This window comes from Odocoileus virginianus, chromosome 13 (assembly GCF_023699985.2).
Source record: "Odocoileus virginianus isolate 20LAN1187 ecotype Illinois chromosome 13, Ovbor_1.2, whole genome shotgun sequence".
Classification (NCBI taxonomy): Eukaryota; Metazoa; Chordata; class Mammalia; order Artiodactyla; family Cervidae; genus Odocoileus; species Odocoileus virginianus.
The window spans coordinates 16,295,935-16,319,030 of record NC_069686.1 but is presented as its reverse complement, the minus strand read 5'-3'; the positions used below and the strand labels follow the sequence as shown (position 1 = coordinate 16,319,030).

Genomic DNA, 23,096 nt, shown 5'->3' with positions numbered 1-23,096 from the left:
TTACTTTAAGAATCACCTCAAAATTTCTCACAAAAGACTTCATGGCAAACTTATTTCCCTCCATTTCCATCTTATCCCCACTACTACCAGATTTTAGCACTGCTTATATGTTATACCTGTCAAGATCTGATGACTGTATGTTATGTATTCATCTGAACAGAACCACTACACTTAGTTACAGGCTATCATCAACCAATTCATTCTCTTGCTAAAATCAAGTCATCCAATTACTCCTTGACTAATCAAGGCTGTTTTGGCTTTTTCTTTTTTCAAAAGGTACTCAACAGCATAAACAGTTCACTTACAAGAAATGGAAAGGGGCTAATCAGCAGAATTATTGTTTTGCTGCTACAATTTGCAGTATTTAAATTTAGTTGCTGATTGGACTGAAAGTTTTATGATATAGCATATGAAACTAGTTTAATACAACTGTGAAGCTGTGTAGCTGTATTGTCTTGCCTTGGCTATATTGGTCTACTTTGTGGGATAGACTGCTTTCTTTAAAATAAAGATATTTTAAAGAAATAAGTTCCGGTATACTTTCGCACATATATTGCTTCTATAAAGGCAACAAGCTATTAATTCCTAAGCATTATTTTTAAAGTTAACAACTCTGTGCATGCATATGTACTATGTTTGTTACATGTGTATAAAGCCCACAATTGCTTAGGTGTTTAAACTACATTTATTTTGGCTTCTAAGCAGCAATAAACTAAAGGGACATTATTTGATTATTAGTTTAGAAAATAAGGATTATCTACAATATGTGTATGTTTTAAATAAACACATGCTACCCCTTGTGTAATAAAACAGTGGATGTTACATTTCTAAAATAGAACTATTTCAATTACATGAATAATTCTGGGTGCACAAAAGCTGTGGAAAAATATTATCATTCATCAGCTTTGTTACTCTTTTATCTATAAGAATTTCTGAGAGAATATTTAGCATAATGGCTAAAGAATAAAATCTAAATGCTAGACTGAAACTTTGAATTTTATTTACTCACCAAAAAATAAAAGATTTGTATGTCAAAACCTGGACTAAAAATTTTGAAGAGGGATGCAATCAAACTGTTTAGTTCAGACTTACCTTGCTAAATGTGGAAAAACATTAACAAAAAGGGCACATTTTATTTTGCAGGAGGAAGACAGACTTATACAGTAAGATGAACAGTCTGGCTTTTTATAAAACCTTAAAACATATCCAAATTCTTTATACACTAAAATAATGTTATGCAGTAACCATCAACAGGAAGTTATATAGAGAGAAGAAAACAACACCCACACATAAAAGGGATTACAATGATCTCTGTATCTTTTCTATACGTGCAGACATATTATACAAGTAATACTCTAAACATATCTTTTGCATTCTAAGGTCCAATCAGAAATGAAATTCTATACAGAACTGTAAATTTAAACTTCTATCATATGTCTCATAGGACCATTCAACATATACATAAACATTCAGAAACATCTTAATTTCACAAATGCATTGACAAGGTATAAAATGCCAGTGCATTTCAAATCAATTCTGCTTAATATTAAAAAAAAATGCTATTTTAATATTTTTAAAAAATTCAATCTGGTTATCTATGCCAAAATTCAAGGAAGAAAATGAAAACTAAAATACATTAATTAACAACAGAGAACTAATATTCATTAAAGCCGAACATTTCTCAGAGTATGCACACCTGCCAATATATTAAAAATAAGTAAAATCAACTACAAAAGTAATAAATCAAATGCTGTGGTAGACTTGACTTCTCGAGACAGCATTTTCAGCCGTCTTTTGTGGCTTTGTTTGGCGCCATAGTCCTTTAAGTTTTGTCTTCATAAAGCCCTAACTAGTTGTAATCATTTGCAGCCTAATTGTGGACATTTATCTGCTTTTCTTATGCATAGAACATAGCTATTAAAGCTGAATGGTGATGGTGTGAAGTATAGGTTAAATTGGGTGAAATTAAAGCAAATTACTCCGGGATGTGGAAATCTGAAAATAGAAACCACCAATGATTTGCAACCCTCTTGATGATCAGCTTCACAGAACCCTAAAACGACAAGAAAACTTACATATTTTAAAGTTAACTAGGTTTTTTTAAATAATATGTATAAATGTATTTTTAACTACATGCACTTCATAGCAATGATGGAAAGATTATTTGTTCAACTCAGCTGCAATGTAAAAAAGATCTCAGGTTTCTATTTTAAATGGTTGGTTCGTTTCTTAAATAAGATTTCCTTCTATCATATAAATTTTTACCTATAAGAATTCATTCAACTATATCAAACACAAACTGTACATATTATATAAATCACTTTACTAAGTTTTAACCCTGAATAAAAGTATTAATACTAGAGATAACATAGCACAGAACTACAATAATAAAAGCAAATTTTATATAGAAACATAAACGTATTATTTATAATCTTATTTATATATATGCCATATATAAATCCACATGTGTGACTAGCATTACAGAAAAAAAATATACAGAGGCTTAGCAATAAAGGTAAACACTAAAATACAAGAATTTGATTTTCATTTATCTAAAATCTTACTGCTTGATCCACAATTTGGATAAAACAATAAAAACATATCCATTTGCACCCTGCATATTCTCTTAGGCAAGCAAGCAGAGTAGTATAAAAAAATTTACTAGATTACAACTTAGTCCAGCTTACTCTATAGCTAGAAAAGAATTCTAGTAACAAAAATGACACCTGGGAGCTTCCCTGGTAGCTCAGTGGTAAAGAATCCATCTGAAAATGCAGCAGACGCAAGTTTGATCCTTGTGTTGAGAAAATGCACTAGGAAGGAAATGACAACCCACTCCAGTATTCTTGCCTGGGAAAGTCCATGGATAGAGGAGCCTGGAGGGCTATAGTCCATGGGGTTGCAAAGTTGGACACAGCTTAGTGACTAAACAACAACAAAAATGCTATCCATCTTCTATTTTATTGACTGCTACATAGAAGGCAAGTGAAAGTCACTCAGTTGTGTCTGACTCTTTGTGACCCCATGGACTGTAACCTCCCAGGCTCCTCTGTCCATGAAATTCTCCAGGTCAGAATACTTGAGTGGGTAGTCATTCCCTTCTCGAGGGTATCTTCCCAACCCAGGGATCGAACCCAGGTCTCCCACATTGCAGGCGGATTCTTTACCATCTAAGCCACCAAGCACATTTAAATACCTGAGGAGAAGTGAAATTACATGGTATGGCTCACAACTTCAAGGCGCTTACAGTCTAGTTGAAGAAATAAGATAAGCACATGAAACTAAATCATGGCTGCATGAAGAGGTGCCTATCACATTAAGCGAGCTACTGACCTCAAAGATGAGAAAGAAAGAGCAAAAGGGGGTTGGGAAAGGTAGATCATCAAGGATATGATCTTAAGAGAATAAACTTAGCTAAGGATCAGCATAGACAAGGGTGAGATGCAGAAGAAATATTCAGAGCACAAACAGCAAATCTGTCTGAAGACAATTTGGAACAGAAAGAAGAGCACTGAAAAAATACTAATGCTTGACAAAGAAGGGTCTTGAGTACTAAACAGAAAATGGAATTCCCAGCAAGGCATGACTGTCTTACAAGAGACAGTGACATAATCAAATACAGTGATTCACAATCAGCAGTACATCTAATTTTTCAATGGCTATATCACAAGTAAAAAAGTGGTATGCCAGAGATGTGGTCCTCTGGAGTATTAACAACATCCCTAGACCCTTGGTGTTCCCCATTCCTTGCCTCATACTAGGCTATGGAGTACTGCCTTACTTAATAACGATATCCCTATGTACTCATTATCTTTGTCTTTCAGAATTAGCATAGTACAAAATTTAACGTTCACTGTAATTTCAGGTACTAGTAGATTTATTTGTGTGTATTTTAAAACCATAGCAATTGTTCTCGTTCAGTTGCTAAGCTGTGTCTGACTCTTCGCAACCCCATAGACTGTAGCACGCCAAGCTTCCCTGTCCTTCACTATAACCTGGAGTTTCCTCAAACTCCTGTCCACTGAATGGGTGATGCCATCCAACCATCTCATCCTCTGCCACCCCTTCTTCTTTTGCCCTCGATCTTTCCCAGCATCAGGGTCTTTTCCAAGAGTCGACTCTTCGCATCAGGTGGCCAAAGTATTAGAGCTTCAGCATCTGCGCTTCCAATGCATATTCAGGGTTGATTTCCTTTAGGTTTGATCTTCTTGCAGTCCAAGGGACTCTCAAGAGGCTTCTCCAACACCACAGTTCAAAGGCATAATTCTTCAGCACTCAGTCTTCTCTATGGTCCAACTCTCACATCTGTACATGATTACTGGAAAAACCATAGCTGGACTGTACGGACCTTTCTCGGCAAAGTGATGTCTCTGCTTTTGAATACACTGTCTAGGTTTGTCATAACTTTTCTTCCAAGGAGCAAGTTTTAATTTCATGGCTGCAGTCACCATCTGCAATGATTTTGGAGCCCAAGAAAATAATATCTGTCATTGCTTCCGCTTTTTACTCTTCTATTTGCCATGAAGTGATGGGACCGGATGCCATGATCTTAGTTTTTTGAATGTTGAGTTGTAAGCCAGCTTTTTCACTCTCCTCTTTTCACTCTCATCAAGAGGCTCTTTAGTTCCGCTTCTTTCTGCCAATAGAATGGTATCATCTGCATATCGGAGGTTGTTGACATTTCTTCTGGCAATCGTGATTTCAGCTTGTGAGCCATCCAGCTCGGCACTTCACATGATTTACTCTGCTTATAAGTTAAATAAACTGGGGTGATAATATATAGCCTTGTACTCCTTTCCCAATTTTGATCCAGTCTGTTGTTCCATATAAGGTTCCAACTGTTGCTTCTTGACCTGCATACAGGTTTCTCAGGAGATAAGTAAGGTGGTCTGGTATTCCCATCTCTTGAAGAATTTTCAACAGTGTCTTGTGATCCACACAGTCAAAGGCTTTAAAATAGTCAATGAGGCAGAAGTAGATGTTTCTCTGGGATTCCCTTGCTTTTTCTACAATCCAGTGGATGTTGGCAATATGATCTCTGGTTCCTCTGCCCTTTCTAAACCCAGTTTGTACATCTGGAAAACTTGGTTCATGTACTGCTGAAGCCTAGTTCAAAGGATTTTGAGCATTACCTTGCTAGCATGTGAAATGACGGCAACTGTATGGCAGTTTAAACATCCTTTGGCATTGCCCTTGAGACTGGAATAAAAACTGGCCTTTTCCAGTCCTGTTGCCACCAGAGTTTTCCAAATTTGCTGGCCTATTGAGTGCAGCACTTTCACAGCATCATCCTTTAGGATTTGAAATAGCTCAGCTGGAATTCCTTCACCTCACTAGTTTTGTTCATAGTAATGCTTCCTAAGGCCCACTTGACTTCACACTCCAGGATATCTGGCTTTAGGTGAGGGACCACATCATCTTGGTTATCCAGGTCACGAAGACCTTTTTTGTACAGTTCTTCTGTGTATTCTTGCCACCTCTTCTTAATTTCTTCTGCATCTTCTAGGTCCTTACCTTTCCTGACCTTTATCGTGCCCACCCTTACATGAAATGTTCCCCTGATATCTCTAATTATCTTGTTGACATCTTGAGTCTTTCCCATTGTATTGTTTCCTCCACTGCTTTGCACTGTTCATTTAATAAGGCCTTCATAAATCTCCTTGCTATTTTCTGGTATTCTACATTCAATTTGGTATCCTTCCTTATCAGTCCTGGGTGTTCATTGGTAGGACTGATTTTGAAGCTGAAACTCCAATACTTTGGCCACCTGAGCTGACTCACTGGAAAAGACCCTGATGCTGGGAAAGGAGGAGAAGGGGACGACAGAGGATGAGATGGTTGGATGGCATCACTGACTCAATGGACATATTTTTGGGAGTTGGTGATGGACAAGGGAGGCCTGGCATGCTGTGGTTCATGGGGTCGTAAAGAGTCGGACACGACCGAGCAACTGAACTGAACTGAACTGAACTGAACTTTTCTCCCTTGCTTATTGTTTCCTTTTTCCTCAGCTATTTGTAAAGTCTCCTCAGACACACTTTGCCTCCGTGCATTTCTTTTTCTTTGGGATGGCTTCAGTCACTGCCTCCTGTACAATGTTACACACCTCTGTCCATAGTTCTTCAGGCACTCTGTCTACCAGATCTAATCCCTTGAATCTATTCATCACCTCCACTATATAATCATAATGGAGTGATTTAGGTCATACCTGAATGGCCTAATGGTTTTCCCTACTTTCTTCAATTTAAGCCTGAATTTCGCAATAAGGAGCTCATGATCTGAGCCACAATCAGCTCCCAGTCTTGTTTTTATAGAGCTTCTCCATCTTCAACTGCAAATAATATAATCAATCTGATTTCGGTATTGACCATGTGGTGATGTCCATGTGTACAATCTTCTCTTGCATTGCTGGAAAAGGGTATTTGCTACGACCAGTGTGTTCTCTTGGCAAAACTCTGTTAGCCTTTGCTCTGCTTCATTTTGTATTTCAAGGTCAAACGTGCCTATTAGTCCAGGTATCTCAACTTCCTACTTTTGCATTCCAATCCCCTATGATGAAAAGGACATCCCCCCCTTTTTTTTTTTGGTATTAGTTCTAGAAGGTCTTTTAGATCTTCATAAAACTGCTCAACTTCAGTTTCTTCAACTTTAGGGGTTGGGCACAGACTATGATTACTGTGATGTTGAATGGTTTGCCTTGGAAATGAACCAAGATCATTCTGCTGTTTTTCAAACTGCACCCAAATACTTCATTTCAGACTTATTTGTTGACTGTAAGGGTTACTCCATTTCTTATCAGGGATTCCTGGTCACAGGAGTAGATACAATGTTCATCTGAATTAAATTTGCCCATTCCCGTCCATTTTAGTTCACTGATACCTAAGATGTTGATGTTCACCTCTTGCCATCTCCTGCTTGATCATGTCCAATTTACCTTGATTCATGGACCTAACATTCTAGGTTCCTATGTAATACTTTTCTTTACAGCATTGGACTTTACTTTCAGTACCGACAAATCCATAACTGAATGTCATTTCTGCTTTGGCCCAGTTGCTTAATTCTTTCTGGAGCTATTAGTAATTGTCCTCTGCTCTCCCCCAGTAGGCTCCTGGACACTTTTCGACATGGGGCGCTCATCTTCCAATGTTGTATCTTTTTGCCTTATCATACTGTTCATGCGGTTCTCACAGCAAGAATACTGGAATAGTTATTTTGCCATTTCCTCCTCCAGTAGACCACGTTTTGTCAGAACTCTCCACTATGACCTGTATGTCTTGGGTGGCCCTGCATGGCATGGCTCATAGCTTCACTGAGTTATGCAAGCCCCTTTGCCATGACAGGTCTATGACCCCAAGGATTGCAGCCTACAAGACTCCTCTGTCCATGGAATTCTCCAGGCAAGAATACTGGAGTGGTTAGTCATTCCCTTCTCCAGAGGATCTTCACGACCCAGGTGCTGAACACTATACCCTGCATTACAGGCAGATTCTTTACTATCTGAGCCACCAGGGAAGCCCCCACAGCAATATGTACTGCTAAATAAATACTGTAAAGTTAATATAACTTAAGTTTAGAATTAAATAAAATGTACAATTACTTTCTGCTTTGTGAAAAAAATTGGCATTTTTTTTCCCCTTCATGATATGGGACCAAAATTCTTGGACACAGTCACTATGGGAACAGTAGTTGAGAACCACTGTTATTGAAGGAAGAAACTGGAGGAAGGAAAGACTAGAACAGTGATTTTCTTCAAATCTCCTAGGATGCAGCTGACAGCCAGCCTTCTCCCTGGATCTGATTCTGGATCACCAGTCTCACCTAGGATTCTGCATTTTAAACAAAATGTGTCTGACACAAATGGTCAGTTGCAGGGTCACACTGATCAGAAAGAGAGAGGCTCAGTAAGAATTTATTACAAAGGTCAGTTATAATGCATAAGAGCCTGAACTAAGAAGTGGAAACAGAATAAGTAAATAAAGAAGAACAAACAGAAAAGACCAACAGAAATGGTACTGATTATAGTAATAATATAAAATAAAATATTACCTCGAAACAAAAGTATGGGTGACTACTTAGAAAACTGATCAAAAATTTAAATCAAAAGATAAAATTTAACCTAAAAATGTGAAAAAAAGATTTTTACATTTGGAGAACAGAACCCATTATTTAACCAAAGACTGTTTGAAAATTAACAAAAACAAGTTTTAAAAACATGCCATTAAATAAAATCTGCACTAACCAATATGGAGCACTATGACGAGGCTCAAATACCGTTTCTGTTTTATGTTTGGTGACCTCACAAGGTAACCTGTCAGTTTCATTTTCATGAATAATAAACTTCACCACATATTTAATGAAGAGGAAACATTTTATTATAACTATAGTAATGAAATTTCATCAGAATTATACTGCTTTAACTCATAATAATGGGATGTTTTAAACCAGTATTATGAGGTATTACCCTGAAAAGAAAGATGATATGTGACAGTCAAGAATCAAAGTATGAAAGTGAATTAGTTCCTAAAAAATTTTTAACCTAAAATTTAACAGGCATTTTCTCTCCTCTCCAATTAACAAAATTGCAAATAATAATGTTCAAGTTTAAAAAAAAAATGTTCAAGTTTGACATTGGAACATATAGATTTATTGTTAACTCCCCAAAGTCTATGCCCCCTCTCTTCTAACCACCTCCCATTACTGCTTTGGAATTTAGGGAGTTTAGATGATTCTATCTACCCACAATGAATGGTCAAAGATTGGACCTGTCCAAAGCAGGTCCAAGTGGAGTAAATCTCAAAGCATTTTATTGGAAGGGTGGGCCAGCGTCACTCTTTTTCCCTGACAGATATGAACTAGAAACCAAGTGGCCAGTGAGATGGTGGAAGCCATTTTCAGACCACAAGAGTAATCAGCCTTAGGATAAAGTTCAGACAGCAAAGACAAAAAGAGATTAAGTCTCTAGGGTCAGTTTTGAATCAGTGGATCAAACACTGCCTGAAACCATCTCACTTGCTTAATAGCAAAAGCTGACAGACAACCCTCATTTTTAAGCCATTTTGAAATGGAATTCTATTGCAATTGGAAATACTGAAACTCAGATATTATGTTTCCTCTCATATGTAAAACAATATAATAACAAGTGTCTAATACCCCATATTTTAAAATGGATGCATCCACTTGGTATGAAGTGTCATAAGGCCAATAGTTCTGGCTTCAGAAATTGTGAGTTCTGCCATTAACTTGCCTAAGGTAACATAGTTAACAACCAATTTCTGACTCCTGTTTTCCTCATCTCTAAACAGAGATGTTATCTACTGAAAAAAAAATCCAAAAAAAAAAATTTGTGTGGCAAAGTCTTTGATGCACAGAACAAGTGTTTGTTACTATCCCCCTTTCTGGATAGTCCACATCAAGGAAATTCTTGTTCCCTTTTATCTAGCCAAAATCTAGCCAGTTCAAGTTTTACTTCTTCCTTAAGCAGAAAATGACTCAGTAAATGATTTTAAGGCCTCATCAATTGTATGTAAGATTACCACCTATCAAAGAAATTGGATTAGCTTTGTCAAACATTAATTTCAGTAAAAATGCACCTTATAAAATACTCAGAAAGCCTTCCATCTTTTCATTGTCTAGCAAATAATTTATAACTAATGGCTTAAATGTTGCCTCCTATTACTTATCAGAAGATAATATCCGACAAGTTTTTTAATTACCTGATGAACATTTTACTGCTGACCTAGCTTTAAGAATTTCAATGCACATAATAAAAATAAGCCACTGTACTCACAAAAGTAGAACCTAAATTTCCCCCTTGCTGAAGAGGAAGATATAACAAAGCTGTTGAAAAGCAGTTCCCTAGGCAGAATGAAGATAGCCACCACTGTATCACTTTTAAGTATGCACACACAAAAGACGACTAGGAAGCCCTGACAAGAACCCAACTGTGGGAGTGGTGGTACCAGTTCATATACCTTGGAAAAATGATCTGAACATGAACTACCAACCAACCAACCAGAAGAATAGCTTACCTGAATGGGGCTCTGGTCCCCAAGAGGAAGGTTGTTTTTATTGCTACTATTACAGAGTATAATACCAGTTCTTTTTTATTTTGGGAAGTAAATATCTGCAAAATTCTGTTTTGTACAGTTTGCTGCAAATTTCTGTTAGTAATCACCAACAGTAGTACATTTAAAATCAATGGGCACAAAGAAGTGGTTAAAACACATTTCTTGCACTATTGATATATCCACCAACTGACTCCAGTGTCTGGCCCAAATTTACCATCTTAAGAGATATTAATTTATACTTTCTTTAAGGGAAAAATATTTTAAGGTTCTCTTCTCTTTTCTACTATGAATATTTAGTTAAAAATTCACTTAATACGCCTCCTTTCATAACTGTCATTATAACTGTTGTATAAGATAAACTCACATGAAAAGGTATCAATAATGATGTCTCAAAGAATCTTGAGTAAATTTTTTTTAAAAAGGGAAAGAACCCATAAGTCAATACAATGTTTAGCCTATCCCCCCAAAAAAATATTCCCACAGTAAATATAAACCAGTTACAATTTAGTCACTAAAACACTGAACTGAATCTTTTCTATCTTCTTCAATTAACCCCAAAAAGACATATGAGAGATAATACTGCAGCACCAGAATCCTCAGAAATATACTTATCATGACCAATTCTTCACTCAAATGAATATTATTATATAATAATCAAAGCATAATAATAGTATATTATTACTAAGGATAAATACAGAACAATGATAAATTCAGAAAAGTATTTTGGCAAGAAGTTGAATTTTTAAACTATAAATCTCAAATACATTCTTCTTAAGGTTCAAAACTCACTGCCTTAAGATGTAGGCTATCACTTTAAGAAGTGCTGGTGTACAAATCTGAAAAGAAATGTATTCCACTTTTGGCATGCCACTGAGTTATTAAGGAGCTGAAAATTCCATCCAAAGGGTTTCCACTTTCAACAATGACATACTAAAATCCCCCTGGAAAACTACCATTCCCACTCAAGAGAAGCAGCACTATGCCATAGGAACAAGATACAGAAGGAAAAAAAAAAGGAGTGACCTAAATGCACTAAAGAACAAAGACAGACTGGTTAAGAATACATGCATAAAGGAGGGGCTTTGTATGACGTGAGTTCCCCTTTTCAAGACATTCAGCCTGGGGCCAAGCATAAGCAGCACAGCACAGAAGCAGGTGAGCTGTCTGGTCCGGGCGACCAGGGAGACTGCAGCAACGGAAGGATACACTGGGACAGGCGAGAGCAAGGGAGACTGGAGGGAATCCCCAAATTCTGCACACGCATCTTTTTGACTGACACCAGAACTGCACTGGCAAGGCACACTTGAAACAGACTACTTAAAGACAAAATATCTGAAGCGACAGGGAAGCTACCGACGAAGAAATGGAGTTTGTAGTTCAAGTCCAACTGCCTACTAACACAAAGGAAATGACACACAGCAGAGAAAAACAATGAAATCCAAAATCACAACATAACATTTACAATGTTCAAGATATAATCTAAAATTACCTAAGGAAAATCAAACACATTGTTAAAAGAAAAGAAAGCAAGTAAAAAACTGAACTTGAGATGATCCAGATATTGGAAGTAGCTAAGAAAAATTTTAAGTTCCTTTTAAAACTATCTTCAATTAAAAAAAAAATATATATATATATATATATACAAACAATGAACAAAAGGTCAGGCATTCCCAGCAAAGAAATAAAAATGATCTTTTAAAAAATCAGAACCAGACTTCCCTGACAGCACAGTGGGTAAGAATCGGCCAGCCAGTGCAGGGGAAATGGGTTTGACCCCTAGTCCAGAAGATTCCACACCCGCAGAATCTTCTAAGACCTTGCACCACAACTACTGATCCTGCACTCTAGAGCTCATGAGCAGCAACCTCTGAGCCTGCACGGTGCAACTACTGCAGCCTGCACACTCTAGGGTCCACAAGTCACAGCTACTACTGAGCATGTGTGCCATAACTACTGAATCCAGTATGCCCTAGAGCTTGCATGCCGCAACTAATAAGCCCATACATCTAGAGCCTGTGCTCTGCAACAAGAGAAACTGTGGCAATGAGAGGCGTGTACACTGCAACAAAGACTAACCCTCATTCACCACAACTAGAGAAAACCCATGCAAAGCAATGAAGATCTAGTACAGCCATAAATAAATTTTTTTTTTAAAGCAGAATTGATAAACATAGTACTTAAAATAAAAAACCCTGCATGGACATAACAGCCAAGCTGAAATGACTGAGGAAACAGTAAGTTAACTTTTAGATTGTGAAGTGAAGTGAAAGTTGCTCAGTCGTGTCCAACTCTTTGTGACTAGGGACTGTAGCCTGGCAGGCTCCTTTGTCCATGGAATTCTCCAGGCCAGAATACTGGAGTGGGTAGCTGTTTCCTTCTCCAGGGGAGCTTCCCAGCCCAGGGATCAAACCCAGGTTTCGTGCACTGCAGGCGGATTCTTTACCATCTGAGTCACCAGGGAAGCCCAAGAATACTGGAGACAGTAGCCTATCCTTCTCCGGTGGGTCTTCTGGACCCAGAAATCGAACTGAGGTCTCCTGCACTGTAGGTGGATTCTTTACCAGCTGAGCTACCAGGGAGGCTCAATACAAACCATCTAGTCTGATAACATAGAAAAAAAAGATTAAGCAAAAATGAACAGAGCTTCAGGGACACATTAGGTTATTTAAAAATGGTACAGCATATATGTAATTAGAGTCCTAGGAGGAGAGGGAAAAATGGGACAGAAAAGATATTTGAAGAATTAATACGTAAAAATGTATCTAAATTTGTTGAAAGACAGAAATTACAGATAGAAGAAGCTCAATGACTAACAGTAAGAATAAACTCAAAGAAGTCCATGGACAGACACACTCAATGGCAGACACAATAGCACAGGTATGATACAAATGTCAAAAGTAAAGGGCAAATTTTGAAAGTAGAAAAAGAAAACGTTTCAATACCAAGGGATTTCCCTGGTAGTCCAGTGGCTAAGACTCCATGTTCCCAATACAGGGGGCCTAGGTTCAAACCATAGCCAGAGAACTAAATACCACATGTTACAACTAGGATGCCACATGCTCTACAATGAAAATTGAAGATCTGAGTGCTGCAACGAAGACCTGGCCTAGACAAATAAATAATCAAAAATTTTTAAAAAGGAACATAGAATATTTTCTTAAAAATTAAAAAAAGCCAAAATACCTATCAACTAAGAATTTTATACCCAGCAATAATATTTGTAAAGAATGAAGGCCAAATAGACATTTTCAGATGAAAGAAAGCCAAGAGAATACATTGTCAATGGCCCTACACTTAAATATTTGAAAAATGTCTTCAAGATAAAGGGAAATGATAAAAGATAGAAGCTCAGGTTCTCAAAAAATAAAATAAAATAAAATAAAGAGCATTGAAATGGCAAGTATTTGAGTAAATGCAAAAGACTAATTTTTGCTATCATATTTTTCCCCTTCGTCTATTTATAACAAAGCATTAGTCGTGTCTGACTACGTGACCTCATGGACTGTAGCCTGCCAGGCTTTTCTGTCCTTGGGATTTCCGAGGCAAGAATACTGGAGAGGGTTGCCATTCCCTTCTCCACAGGATCTTTCTGACCCAGAGATTGAACCTGGGTCTCCTGCATTGCAGGAAGATTCTTTACAGTCTGAGCCACCAGGGAAGCCCTATTATATATACATATATACACACACACATATATATACATGTTTTTTTAATTTATAATAAAAACATATGTCTAAAGCAAAAGTTATTTGGGGGATGTAGTAATACTAAAGGTGACTAAAATGTATACTCTTAAATGGCTAATTTTATGTTACATGAACTGCATCTCATTTTAAAAAATTGCTGCATTTATATATGCATAATATTACAAACAATAATGGCACAAAGGACTGGAAAGGGATATGGGCTTACATACTTGCAAGGTTTTTATATTTTACATGAAATGATTCAATATAAACTATGTAAACTGTAAGAAAGATACCTTTACACTATCTGTGAAAAGTTAAAAATGTGTATTATAATCACCAAAGCAACCACTAGAGAAAAATGTAAAGAATGTAAATGTAAATGAATATTAAAGCGAATCCCTAAAAAAACTTCAAATAATAAAATAATACATAGAGAAATAGAGGAACAAAACATAGAAGTGACAAACAGAACACAAAAAAATACACGCAAATCTAAACTTATCAGTAAATACATTAAACAATGTATTTTAAGTTGCTGATTATCAAAGTTAATACAACAGGACACAACTATATGCTCCGTACAAGAGATGCACTTTAAATATAAAGACAATGATAGACTGAAAGTAGATGAACAGAAAGCAATAAGCATAATATAGTTATACTGACTCTAACTATCATAAGACTTCAAAATTAAAAGTAATCTTAAAGATAAAAGGATATTTTATAAAGAGAAAAAGTAAATTCATCAGGAAGGCATACATATATATATATATGCTTTATAACAAAACTTCAAAATATAGGAAGTCAAAATTTAAAGACAAAATAGACTTTCCACACTTAAGAATTGGAGATTTTTTTACACCCCTCTCTTAAGTGATAGAATCAGACCAAAAAAAATGATACATATAAAATATGAAAAATGCCGATCAACTTCACGTAAGTGATATTTATTGAACATTACACCTAATAAAAACAAAGTATACATTCAAGAAAGGTTCTTTTGGCGTACACTACACACTGAGTCAAAAAATAAGTCTCAATAAACTTAAAAAAGACTATAAATCACACAGAATATGATCCTTGACCACAAAGAAATTAAACTAGACATCAGTAACAATAGGAACAGGTAAACCCTATAAATTCATAAATATACATACTTCTTAAGAACTAAGAAGAAATTACAAGAGAACTAAGAAAATATTTTAAAATGATAAGAAATACACAACATAGCAAAATATGTGGAATGCAGTAAAAGCAGTACTTAGAAGAAAGTTTGTAACTTTAAATGATTTTACATTAGGAAAGAAGTTCTAAAATCAATGATCAAAGTTCTCACTTTAAGAAACTACAGGGAGTGCTCGCTTCGGCAGCACATATACTAAAATTGGAATGATACAGAGAAGATTAGCATGACCCCTGTGCAAGGATGACACACAAATTCGAGAAGCATTCCATATTTTTTTTAAAAAAAGAAACTACAGGGAGAAAGCAGATTTAAACCAAATAGGTAGAAAGAAGCAAATCTGACAGTCTAGACAGTAGTCTAGATAATATGACCATCTAGCATCAAGATGCTAAAAACACACAAATTACCAAAACGGAACAAAGGAAAAAAAAAAAATATAAATAGCCCTACATCCATTAAAGAAACTAAATTTGCAAATAAAATTCTTCCCACAAAGGAAACTCCAGCCCCAAACGGCTTTATTATTATTAAATTCTATCAAACATTAAGGGTAGAAACAACACGAATTATCCACAAACTCTTTCAGAAAATCAAGGAAGAAATACTTTCCAACTCAATTTATAAGGCCTCATATCCAAATCAGACAAAGATCTGAAGAAAAAAAAAAAAGAAAAACACAGAACTGATCATCCCTCATTAACACAGATGCAAAAACCCTTTTTAAAAACATCTTAGCAAATCAAATCAAACATAATGTAAAAAAGATTATTCATCATGAAAAAGTGAGATTATTGTGGGAATATGAGCAGCTTATTATCCAAAAATCAGTCCCATGTAAGTCATCATATAATAAAAAAGAAACTCTATGATCATTTTACTAGCTAAAAGAAATACAGTTGATAAAATCCAATACTCATTTAGGATAAAAGTCCTCAGTCAACTAGGAATAGAAGAGAACTTCCTCAAACTTATTAAGGGCATATACAAATAACCTACAATATAATTTACAATAGCAAAAAAAATTAAATACTTCAGGATAAATTTAACAAAATATGTACAAAATATATACTATAAACTACAAAATACTTTGATGGAAGACTTACATAAATTAAGAGATTTACCATGTTCACAGACTGGCAGTCTTCATTCACAGTTTCAATACAAAGTCAAAAATCAACAAAAACCCAGCAGCCTTTCTTTTTTAAAAAATTTGCAGAAATTAATGCTGATTCTAAAACTTATACAGAGAACCCAGAAAAACCAAAACAATCTTGAAAAAGAACAAAGTTGGAAGATCTATACTATCTGATTTTAAAACTTACTAAAGCTACAGTAATCAAGACAGTGTGGTACTGGCAGAAGAATAAAAAAACAGACCAATGGAACAGAATAGAGTCCAGAAACAGACCCTACATTTGACCCCAAAATGTAGGGTCAACTGATTTCTAATAAGGTGTCAAATTAATTCACTGAGAGAAAATAGTAGATGATTCTGGAATGACTAGCTATCTGTATGGAAAAAAAAATTACTTTAATCCTTTAACTCATGCAAAATTAAAATTGATAAAGCTAAATGTAAGTACTAACACTGTGAAACTTCAATTAAAAGAAAACCTCTGTGACACTGAGCTGGGAATGGATTTCTTAAACAGGGCTCAGAAAGCACTGAAACACTGGAGGGAAAAAATCATAAAATGAACATCATCATAAAAAATGTTGCTCTTTGGGTTTTTTTTTTTTTTAACAAATATTTATTTGAATGTGCTGGCTCTTAGCTGCAGCATATGAGATCTAGTTCCCAGACCAGGGATTGAACCCTCGTCCCCTGAACTGGAAGCCCAGAGTCTTAGCCATTGGACTACCAAGGAAGTCCCAAACTTTTGCTCTTTGAAAGACAAAATCAAGAAAACAAAAAAGCAAGCCACAGTCTGAGAGAAAATTTCACACAACATATATATGAAAAAGAACTTATAGCCAGAATATATAAAGAACTCTTTCAGCTGCGAATAATACAAACACTTCAAGTTTAATGTAGGCAAAAGGTCTGAACAGACTTCATGCAAGAGATACAGATGAGCATGAAAAGACGCTTATCAGTAACCATCTGGGAAACAGAATTTAAAGCCACAATGAGAAACCCTTTAGAATGACTAAGCTTAAATGACTGACAATACGAAGTTTGAAGATAATCAGAAGTATCTGGAACTCATATATTGCTGGTGAGAAATCAAAATTACAGCTGCTTGGTTTTTTTGTTTGTTTGGCTGTACCTCACAGCTTGCAGGATTTCAGATCCCAGACTACAGACTGAAATCATGCCCTCAGCAGTGAAAGCACACAGTCCTTACTACTGGACTGCCAGGGAATTCCCAACAGCCACTTTGGAAAACAGAATACAGCAGTGTTTTACTAACTAAACATATACTTCCCATATGCTTCAGCAATCCCACTTCTAGGTATTTATCCAAAAGAAACAAACATATGTTCACACAAAGACTTGAATATATTCATAATAGTAAAACTAGAAATTTGAAATTCAAATAGCCATCAACTAATGAATGGATAAGCAAAGTGTGATATATCCATACTATTAATTACTATGACAAGAGTGTTAAGTCACTCAGTCGTGTCCAACTCTTTGCGACCTCATGGACTGTAGCCCACCAGGCTCCTCTGTCCATGGAATTCTCTAGGCAAGAATACTGGAGTGGGTGGCCATTTCCTTCTCCAAATAAGAACAAAATATTAATACATACAATATGGATAAATCTCAAAAACATTATGCTTGTTTAAAAAAGTAACACAAACATATCAGATGATACTACATGAAATTCTAAAAATGATAAAACTATAATGGTAGAAAGCAGATTAGTAGTTGTTAGAGCAAAAGAGTTGGAGAAACTGCAAAAAAATGTGAGGAAACATTTTAGGATGAAAATGTATTTTCCAATTGTGATGGTGGGAACATAACTGTATATAGTAAACAAAATTCATCAAACTGTACAGTAAGAATGGGTGATTTTATTATATGTAAAATATACCTCAATAATGTTTGGGGGAGCTTATCTAGAGAAACGAGACATTAAATTATTTTTTATAAGATTTCATACTTGATTATAGAAGGTCAACATTATAAGCACTTAGGAAACTAAGACTGAATTTCATCTATTTTGAAATCTTAATATAGGAGAAAAGCAGATTACAATGATTTGCTGTCAAAGAAGCAAGAATTCACTTGCTTAAATTTCAAAAATTATTCTGGTCTCAGGTATATAGGAAAAAAAAGTGAAAGGTGAGAGGGACTTCCCTGGTGTTCCAGTGCAGGGGATGCAAGTTCGATTCCTGGTCCGGGAGCTAAGATCCCACATGCCATCTGGCAACTAAGACTGAAGACCACAACTACTAAGTCCACACACTCTGGAACCGGTACACTTCAACTAAGATCCAAGACAGCCAAATAAATAAATAATAACTAATTCTTTTAAAAGTGAAAGGTGATAAAAAAAATTTTAGTAAAAATAGAAGAAAAAATTGTAAACAATATCAATTTAAAATATACTTCAAAAATAATGAATAATAAAAGAATTGAGGGGAACAATTTGCTATAGAGGGATTAATTGCATTCTACTCCTAATAATTTAGGGGCTCTCCTAGATTCATTTTCTATGATTTGGGGGTTTTTTTAAAGTCCTTCTCCTGTGACCATATGGCTATGCAAAGCATAGCCACTTAGGATATTAAAAGCCGAACATTTCACCATGGCCCTGGACCCAGAGAAATAAAGAGCACTTTGTCATGAAAGGTGGGGGTTAAGGTGGATTAAAACAGAACAAAGTATGTTTATGCAAAAACTTTATTTTAAAAAGGAACTATTTTCTTTTAGATGTCAAACTCATCAAGGCAAAATTTTGTTTCAAAAAATTTCCCCAATGAAGCAGTTCTTTTCTGTGCTATTTAGTTCACTGTATTTTTACAAGCTCCAGGCTGAGCAAACTATGACTGAGAGAAGCCATCTTATGCACATTGCTGTTGTCCCACATCATTCAGAACAAACCTTTTTAGATCGTTAACTACCACAGGAGTGCTGATTACACAGGCACCAGCAATTTCCTAACCAATGACCACCTGAACAATGATGTGTTCAGCTTCTCAGACCCTGCAGCCTTTCAAAGGTGAATCATTTCAGTTTGGAACTAGATCTCCATAGCAACTTCCCTTTGAGGGTTTTAGAATCACCATCCAGTAATTCTATGATCATCAAGCTCAACCATTCCCAATGGTTCTTTTCACAGCAGATGGAAAAGGAAGCCTTGAAATTTTACAGTCTATTTCAAGCAATTCATCTGGCAGCCTATTAGAATTCAAAATATTTCGACCTTCAATCACAAAGCATGTTATCTGAAGCTGTGGTGATCTCAAGTCAAGACAAGCAGACGTTTTAGTCTAATCATCCATGATGAGAAGAGACTGACAAAAACTCTTAATTCAACCACCATCAAAATGCTTATTTTAACTGCATGAAAGTCTTTCAACAGGCAATGAAAACACACCATGTACCATTTTATCACAACCTTCTGTTCAAGGAAAATATGAATTCTGAATATTGACATGGATCTCTGTGCTTCTTAGACTGCTTGGAACAAATATGTTTCTTAAAAGTCAGCATAAATCCAATTTAAGAGCACTATTATTCTCCACTTGAAAAAGCCAGAAACCATAAGCAAATGGCAATGGACTTTTGATAAAGTCATCCAGTTTAATAAAATCAAGTACATTTGGATAATTTAAGATTTTTTCAGGCAAACCCTAACATGCTTAATCAGAAAATATCAATTCCTCAGGAAATTAATACCAACTAAGAGAAAAAGACAGATCTTAAAAAATATCTTGATTTACAAAATGTTGTTGACTTATCCCAATTCAACCAATTCTCTAACAGGTTCAAAATATACTAACCCTCCTTCTTTAAAAGTAAAATGTTATACATTTCAAAATGCAATAAATTCAGTTAAGTTTTTATCCAAGCCTCTTTATACATGAAATATCAACTATAGGTAACCATTTTATTAGATAATTTTCAAATTTTATTATACATGTAAACATAATATTGATATTTTTCAGTATTCTTAGAGATATTTAGTGGCATTTCAGAAGTCTATGAAACAAATTTTAAATGCCTATTTTCTAGTTACTGATCAAATCAAAACACAGTTCCCTATGAAGAACTAAACTAACTTTAAGGATAAACTAAACTCTGGTGTAAAAAAAAAAAAACTCTAATCTACAAATCACTAAATCAATTCAAAGCAGATTTTTTAAAAAATATTGGAACATAAATATTAACTACTTCTGGTACAACCTAAAATGTAAAATAGAACATGAAAATATACATGGTTTTCCAGATAACCACTACTGAACTAATAAGCAATTTCAATTTAGGAATTCACCTCCACAAACGAAAACTATAAACAAACACCAGTTCCAAAGCCTCAGTGCTTTGGAAAAAGATCCAAATTTGATTATCTAAATTTAGGAAGCAAGAAAAAGTTTTATAGACTTTACTTTCTTAAGACAAACAAACACAGGCATACACATACTTCATATGATCAAACTTTTATTACTTTCTGCATAAACTGTGCCAGTTCATTTAGTTTCCCAAAACTTGTACAAGCTAAACTCCTGACTTCTGAAAACAGGCATAAATTTTTCAAGGAAAAGCAAGCAGCTTAACAGTTACTTTAAATAACAGCAATATTAAACTCTCCTTCTAAGGAATATACCTTCTTATCCTCAAAATTTTCTCTTCTACCAGAAGATGTAGAAGTGTAAGGAAGATGTTAGAATATTATGCCTTACTTGCCTTATTATTTTGCTTTTTAATATTTTTTTCTTGATGTGGACCATTTTTAAATTCTTTATTGACTGTGTTACAATACTGTTTCTGTTGTTTATGTTCTGGTTTTTTGGCTGTGAGACATGTGGGATCGTTAGTTCCCCAACCAAGGGTCAAATCTACACCCCCTGCAAAGGAAGGTGAAGTCCTAATGACTGGGCCACCAAGGAAGTGCCTACTTGGTGCATTATTTTGGTTCAGTTTAGTTTAGGATCCGAGGTATATGACAAATTTAGACCAAGGATAATGCTTAAATTATAAGGAGCAACAGGTTATATGTATATGTTCATGCATTTTCTATTTTTAACTCTCAGTAGTTTATTTTACTCATAGCAGGGGTGGAGGGTAAAATACAACCAAGAGGTTCATTAAAAAGTTACTAGTAAAATTCTAACACCCCAAATCCTCAAAGTGCAATTTAATGGCTACAGTATGACAATAACATGATAAATTGTAAACTATTAGTATAATACATCAATAACACTATCAATATTCTTATCAAACACCTCCATTTTAACAACAAAATACTAGGAACACATAGGCAAAATCAAACTATTCGACTTTCAGTCCATAATCAGCAATCTACTCATATAATCAGAGTACAAATTTGGTGTGTGTGTGTATTCTTTCGTGCTGTATTTCTTCAGCATTCTTGCTATAATCAATATAGCAAAAGTGTAGTTACCACAGTACTTGACCTCTGACTAGGGCAGCAATCTAAAGGAAAATACCTCTAGCAAATGTGTTACTCCTCAGATAAGACAGCAGGACGCAGTATAATGGCTAACTTCTTTCCTAAAGACAGTTATACTGATCCAATGATATTCTAAGTCTCCAATACTCTGTGAACACAAAACTTCAGGAGCACTTTTTTCTATTAGACTATCTAGCCCTGACAGAATATTAAAGCATGAAACTGTAAGTTACATTGGGATTTTGGCAATCTGGGAAAATATAAAAATCTTAAAAAGTGAAAGCATTTAAGAGGTATTCATAATAAATGCTAAAGCCTTAAAAATAAACAAATAGTAACAGTACATTCTGGTTAAGGAGGCAGCTTACTAACAAGTAGCAAAGCCTTTACAATGTGTATACTCTTTGGTGCAGTAATTTCTACTTTTAGCAATTTACCCCAAGGGAAAAAACTCAGGCCAAGTGGACAGTGGTGCATATAAGGTATGTACAAGGACATATGTAGTCTTGCTTACCCATGCAGCCAAAAATATCACGTGCATCCATGTGCATGCTGTCATGAAACTTACGTACTAAGGAGAAACATAATAAACAAGTAAATGGATAACTGGCTAGAGTTTAATCAGAGAGAATGATGAGAAGGGAGCATTTGGCAACATGGAGGTCACTGGTGACCTAGACAAGAGCTCTTTAAATGCTCTTTTGGGGGCAAAAGCTCATTGTAGTAGGTTTAAAAAAAAAAAAAAAACCTGAATGGAATGCAAAGAAGAGTAAAAACAACCTCTTTTCAGGTTCACTGTGAAAGAGAACAGAGAGGAGCAGCTGGAGGGGGTCATTACACCATGTTTGCATGGTCATGGGAACAAATCAATAGAGAGGAAACACGATACAGGAAAGAGAAGGCACGGGCAGCAGAATCACAATCATATATGAGAGAGAGGGAAGCAGATTTCAGGTACAATTTGGCCTTGGCAGGGACAATTCACCTGTTATACTAAAAGTTTGAAAAGCAGAGTATAAGGTGGATGTAGAATAACAGAACTCAAAAACACCAGGCCTGACTCTGCCTCTAGGCCCTTTCATTTCCTACTGTGCCCTGAGTATTTACTTAATTTAATCCCTTACCTCCTTCAGTTCTTTACTCAAATGCCAACTTCTCAGTGACGCCTGCCTTTGCAGTGTTTAAAATTGCAAACAACCCCACCCCCACCTAAACACTTCCTAACTTCCTTCTATACTTTATTTCCCTTAGCATTTATTACCATCAAATATACAATATAACTTCACTTTTTAAATATTTCATTTACTATATATAACAAATCTCTGAAGATACCATTAAAGAAAACTCTGACTTCTCTTTTTAATAAAATGGAACACCACTTCGAGAACAAAAAAAGGTCAGTCTTTGCTAGCTTGACTGCTGTACGTGCATATAATACATTCTCAGGAAAAACTACACATTTACTTCTTTGTCATCATTGCCAGTTCTGGGGGGAGAATTCAGTTAAGTAAGCCACTGGCATCAGAATGAACTCGCCAGAGGCAGTCAGACCACTGCTAACCCAACC

The 23,096-nt window shown here is 35.5% G+C and overlaps 1 protein-coding gene and 1 non-coding gene across 3 annotated transcripts in view; one reads left to right on the top strand and one right to left on the bottom strand.

Moving 5' to 3' along the window:
- The window catches only part of OLA1 (Obg like ATPase 1), a 166,029-nt gene that overhangs the window by 98,715 nt on the left and 44,218 nt on the right, over positions 1-23,096 (bottom strand). The gene's annotated exons all lie outside the window — the stretch shown is intronic.
- LOC139038131 (U6 spliceosomal RNA) lies at positions 15,111-15,217 on the top strand. The gene has a single exon (XR_011491074.1). It is a non-coding gene; the product is annotated as a U6 spliceosomal RNA (small nuclear RNA).